The sequence below is a fragment of the Phragmites australis genome, chromosome 14 (assembly GCF_958298935.1).
Source record: "Phragmites australis chromosome 14, lpPhrAust1.1, whole genome shotgun sequence".
Lineage (NCBI taxonomy): Eukaryota > Viridiplantae > Streptophyta > Magnoliopsida > Poales > Poaceae > Phragmites > Phragmites australis.
Genome location: NC_084934.1, coordinates 21579460 through 21586104, shown reverse-complemented (window position 1 = coordinate 21586104; position 6645 = coordinate 21579460).

Genomic DNA, 6645 nt, shown 5'->3' with positions numbered 1-6645 from the left:
TATGGCAGGGACTGACACCGAGCGTGGCGGGAGCAGTTGGAGGTGACAGGCCACGCACGCTCTTAAATGCGGTATCGGGCCTTTCACAAGCCAACACCTCATCGCTGGACCTCTGTGGGGGCCACTGACGGAAGACTCCTTGGGTCGTCGGGGAATCGAGTGCTTGGGGGTCACTGTTCACTCCCCGAGCACTATCTCCCGGGAACGCCCTTTCTTGGTCCTCGGGGAACCGAGTGCTCGGGGGCCACTGTTCATAGCCCCGAGCACTCTCTCTCGGAGTTGCCTGTTCGGATCCTCGGGGAACCGAGTACTCGGGGGCCGCTGTTTGCAGCCCCGAGCACTCTCTCCCGGAACTACCTTCCTTGGGTCCTTGGGATACTCGGGTGCCCGGGGGCCACTGTTCGCAGCCCCGGGCACACCCTTCCCTGTACTCGGTTCTCTTGGTTCGTCGGGGGACTTGGGTGCTCGGGGGTCACTGTTCACCTCCCCGAGCACTCTCTTCCCGGTCACATAGTCTTCGCAGATTATCGGGGAACCCGGGCACTCGGGGACCATTGCTCGTGGCCCCGAGCGCCCTCTCCCGGGACTTAGTCTCTTCGCACCTCGTGGAGATGAACCCTGCGGGAAGGTGCCACGTGCCAGATTCATGGCCTGGCCTCGGGATTCGGGGACCCCTGGTCCTGATTCACTGACAGATTAGCGCCGCAATAGCAGCAGCGTCTCTACGGTATCCACACGTACTAGGTAGAAACACCGAGCGCCGATGTGCTAGGGTTTCAGAGTGGCACAACCTTAGCACACCTTACCCACGAATCTTCTTATATAGAGCTCACCAATGGGCTTCCACATTGGAAGCCCTTTAGGACTCTAACTTCTCATTGATCATAATCCAATCAAAACTCATATACGAATCTAGTTTGCATGTTTTGTTGCAACCCGTTAAGTGTGTGACCCGTTAGATTTATGTACAAACGGCTACGACTCGGAAACCCTTTCCAAACTGAAATTAATAGCGGTCCCTTACAAGACATGTTAACTCCCGAGTATACACAAAAGGTCATATCGGCTGAACCTTAATATACATATGCATCGATCCCTTCGCCTCATGATATCAATCAAGCTCAAGACAAGATATGTGCCACCCTTGTGATAGCTCGACCATTTACTCGATCAAGTAGTGAATCCATCATGACTAATTCTTTAATTATATTGGCATGGCCATGCACTTTCTCAATCTAATTACCTCGAGGGGCCAGAGATATCTCTCTCGTTATCAAGAAGTGGCAAATTTCATCTTGATCCCTCACACCCCACGACATTTTTATGACAAGTCCAAAAACTACCTTTATGACTACCCAGTTATGGAATAGCGTTTGGCAGCATCAAAGTATGCCACTACATATTCTGGGAATCAATAATGATCTTAGATCTAAGGATCCTGCAGGTACACCATTTGAGATAACAACTGATGACACATCATATATAACAATCCCAGTAGTATTTCAAGGTGGGTCTATCTAATATCATGTTCTTTAACATAAATGTCTACATTATTGACTTAGTATCTCTATACCTATGATCCATGAAATGTGATCATCAATCAATACATGTGCTTGTCTTATATATCATCACAATGATATGCGACCAGGGATCGACTAAGAATAATATCATGATATAAACAAAGAGTTTAATGAACGAGTCACATACTTACCAATCAATATAAAAGGTAGTCATTCTTGGAATAACATATTATTCAAAAGTATATTAACATAGACATGTGATATAATCATCTTTATGATTGCCTCTGGGGCATATCACCTTCAATCTTCCACTTGCACTAGAGTCAATCATGTAAGTATCTAATACCCATAGCTCTCATGTGCGCCTCATGCTTTGGCCACGGGAGTGGCTTTATCAACAGATCAGAAATATTTAAATTCGTGTGCACCTTGCATATCTTCACATCACCTCGATCTAAAATCTCTTGAATAAGGTAATAGCGTCGTAGTATGTGCTTGGACTTCTAATGCGACCTAGGTTCTTTGGGTTGCGCAATGGCTCCACTATTATCACAATAAAGATCCATTGGAGTAGAAGCACTAGGCACCACACCTAACTCAAAAATAAACTTTCTGATCCAAACAGCCTCCTTTGCAGCTTCAGAAGCTGCGGTATACTCGGCCTCCGTCGTGGAATCAGCCACCGTTTCTTGCTTGAAACTCTTCCAACTCACTGCTCCTTCATTGAGGCAAAACACAAAACCAGATTGTGATCTCGAATCATCCTTGTCAGTTTGGAAGCTAGCATCGGTGTAACCATTTACAATGAGCTCCTCCTCAGCTCCATAGACAAGGAACATATACATAGTTTTTCTCAAGTACTTGAGGATATTCTTTACTAATACCCAGTGAGCTTCACCGGGTTTGATTGGTATCTACTCGTAACACTTAGAACATAGAAGAATTCTGGGCGTGTACAAAGCATGGCATATATGATGGATCCGATATCAGAAGCATACGAGATCACAGTCATTTTCTCAAGCTCATCAATGGTAGGACACTGACTCTTGCTAAGAGTGATGTCATGTGACATCGGCAAGAAACCCTTTTTGGAATCCTGCATATTGAACATTTTCAATACCTTGTCAATGTATGTACTCTGGCTTAATCTGATCAGCCTTCTCGATCTATCTCTATAGATCTTTATGCCCAAAATGTATGCTGCCTCTCCTAGATATTTCATTAAAAAACTCTTTTGCAACGAAGATTTGATAGCATCGCGCATCTTAATATCATTCCCGATCAATAATATGCCATCTACATACAAGATCAGAGACACAAGTGCGCTCCCACTAGCCTTTTTGTAAACACAAGGCTCTTTTTCATTCTTGATGAAACCAAACCCTTTGACCACCTCATCAAAACGAAGATTCCAACTCCGAGAAGCTTGCTTCAGCCCATAGATGGACTTTTGCAGCTTGCATATCTTCCTAGCATTTTTTGGATCAATAAAACCTTCAGGCTGTGTCATGTACACATCTTCAATTAGGTTTCCATTAAAAAAAGTCATTTTGACATCCATCTGCCATATCTCATAGTCATAATATGCAGCAATTGCTAGGATGATCCGGATAGACTTTAGCATTGCGATGGGTGAAAATGTTTTATCATAATCAACACTTTGAATCTACCTGAAATCTTTTGTCACCAATCGTGCCTTATAGATGTGAACATTTCCATCAACATCTATCTTTTTCTTAAAAACTCATTGCACTCAACTGTTTTGACACCATCAGTTGGATCAACCAAGTTCCAAACTTGATTATCGTGCATGGATTCTATCTCGGATCTCATAGCTCCAAGCCATCTCTCAGAGTTCGGTCCCACCACCGCTTTTGAGTAGGTTTTAGGTTCATCATTATCCAACGATAATATATCACGCTACTCTGTGGTTAGGAATATAAACCTCTCAGGTGCGTGACCGATCCTTTCTGACCGTCGTGGGGCTGGTGTCTTCACAACATGTTCTGCAATATCCAATTGTGGTTCAGTAGGAGCTGGAACACTTTCTAATGGTTCTCGAATCTCTTCGAGTTGCATCGTGCTCCAACTGATGTTCCTTGAGAGAGACTCTTTCTCCAAAAAAGAATTGTTCCGGACGACAAACACTTTGCCTTCTTCCCAGTTATAAAAGTAATATCATTTAGTTTCCCTAGGATACCCCACAAAGAAGCATTTATCTGATTTGAGAGTGAGCTTATCTGACATCAAATATTTTACATAGGCCTCACAACCCCAGATCTTAAGGAAAGACAACCCGAGATGCTTCCCGGTCCATATCTCATATGGTATCTTCTCTATAGCTTTAGATGGAACCCTATTTAAAGTGAACGCAGTAGTTTCTAGAGCGTTTTCCCAGAAGGATAATGTAAGATCAGATTAGCTCATCATGGACCAGACCATGTCCAACAAAGTCTGGTTCCTCCGTTCGGACACTCCATTCCATTGAGGCGTCCCTGGTGGAGTCAACTGTGGAACAATTTCACATTGTTTTAGATGATCACCAAACTCATGACTCAAATATTCACCTCCATGATCAGATCGCAGAAATTTAATTTTCTTGCCAAGTTGATTTTGTGCTTCATTATGAAACTCCTTGAACTTTTCAAAGGACTCAGACTTGTGCCTCATTAGGTAGATATAACCATATCTACTAAAGTCATCGGTAAAAGTAATGAAGTACTAAAAACTACCTCTAGCGATAGAGCTCATTGATTCACATACATCAATATGTACAAGGCCAACAACTCACTCGACATCTCTCCTTGACTGGTAAAAGGCGTCTTAGTCATCTTGCCAAGTAAGCAAAATTCACATGTATCAAATGATTCAAAATCAAATGAATCAAGAAGACTATCTTTATAGAGCCTCTGCATGTGTTTCTAATTTATATGACCTAAGCGACAATGCCAAATAAAAGTGGGATTCAAATCATTAAGCCGAGGCTTCTTCATATTAATGTTATAGATAAGGACATCCTCAAGATCTAGAATATATAATCCATTCACCAATGGACAATTACCATAGAGCATATCATTCAAATAAATCGAACAACACTTGTTCTTTATTATGAAATCATATCCATCTTCTTCCAAACATGAAGAAGAGATAACGTTTTTTCCAAGGCAGGAATGTAATAACAATTATTTAATTCCAAAACTAATCCTGAGGGTAGCGATAAGGAATAAACACCGACAACCAACGCAGCAACTTTTGCACCAGCCGACACGAGCATCCATCTCGCCTCTCACATACTTCCTAGTCCTTTCAGTCCCTACAACGTTTTGCAAGTATGAATCATTGATCCGGTATCAAATACCCATGAATCATTAGGAAGCGTAGCAAGATTAATTTCAATAATATTTATACATGAAGTGGAAGGCTTACTTCCCTTCTTCTTCTTGAGTTCTTCCAAGTATAGCTTGCAGTTCCTCTACCAATGGATAGGCTTATGGAAGTGGTGGCAAGCATCAAAAGCAACAGGGCCAGCTTTGGACTTTCCAACAAGTTTAGGTTTTGAGATCGAGATCTCATTTGACGCTTTAGCTTTGTCCTTGCGCTTTCTCTTCTTGCTATCCTTCCGAGCCATCATCATATGACTAGAGCTTTTCTTAATACTTTCCTCAGCAGTCTTAAGCATCTCATGCAATTCGGACATGCTCTTCTCCATGCTATTCATATGAAAATTCAAAATGAACGGCTCGAAGTTCGCAGGGAGCGACAGGAGAATCACATCCGTAGCCAACTCAGGACTAAAGAGAAAACCAAGTTTTTCCAAGCTCTCAATGTAACCAATAATCTTGATCACATGAGGACTAACTAGACTGTCTTCTGTCAACCTGCACGCAAACAAGGACTTGGAGGTGTTGAACCTCTCGGCCCTAGCTTGGTTCTCAAACATGCCTCGAAGTCCCACAATCATATCGTGACCATCCGCGTTCTCATATTATTTATGAAGCTCAGAGGATATAGTGGCAAGTATGAGACAAATAACATCGAGTGAATCATTGGTATGCTTCTCGTAAGCCCTCCGATCAGCGACAAATGCATTATTAGCTAGTTCATTAGGATAGGGAACGTCTAGAATATACTCCTTTTCTCTTGTTTGAGAACAATTCTCAGATTTCTATACCAATCAATAAAGTTTGTTCCAGATATCTTTTTTTTTCAAGAATTGAACGCAAATTAAAGCTAAAATTGGTGTTAACAGTTGGTGTCATGATCTACAACAGAAATAAATATGCAAAGTTTAGCACTATATTTATGTAAACCTTTCATTGAACAATTTAACAAAAGATACTCCCACTATATGTTTTGAAATCGTTTCCCTCTAACGACATATAGTGGAACAAGATCCATATTCAACTAGGTTCTAGTGAGTTTTGGCATCACTACTAGAAACTTAGATGACATAGGTAAGAAATATCTTACTAACCACATCCCTATGTGACAATTGTTTGTTGGATGGCATCGAATGCCCCGGCGCCCAATACTATACCCCAAAGCCCAAAACCGTTTTGATACCTTTGTTAACTAAACTAACACTATGTGTGTGGATGTTCGACATTCACCTAATTGGTTAAGATAAAAGATGGCACCCTGCTTTGGTAGACCTACCAAATAATGATCAAAACCTAAGTAGGTGCAGCTATTGGAAGAGCATCAATTATTCTTAATTTTTTCTGAGGGGAGCTACTCTATCATGCAAACATATCCATTTCATAGAAAACTTGAATAAAATAACATAGCAAGAACATAGATAAACATCACAGGCAATCATATTCACTATGACATAGTATGACCCTTTCACATGGTGATCTCCATTGCCATGGTCCCTGTCCTCTGGGTCATCACGCTTCAAGTCTCCATGATCATGTATTAGTCTATTACACCTAATAGCACTAGACAAAATTATATGAGAAATAGAAGAATCACAAGTCGGCACGCAAGCCATTATACAATAATATGATAGCCTCTGGCTGCAATTAACAATGACATGCAGACCATGAAAATTACACGCATGCAACATATACTCATAAAGGCCATCCTATTCACATCATTCCCTGCAAAAATAAGTTAAGCGCAG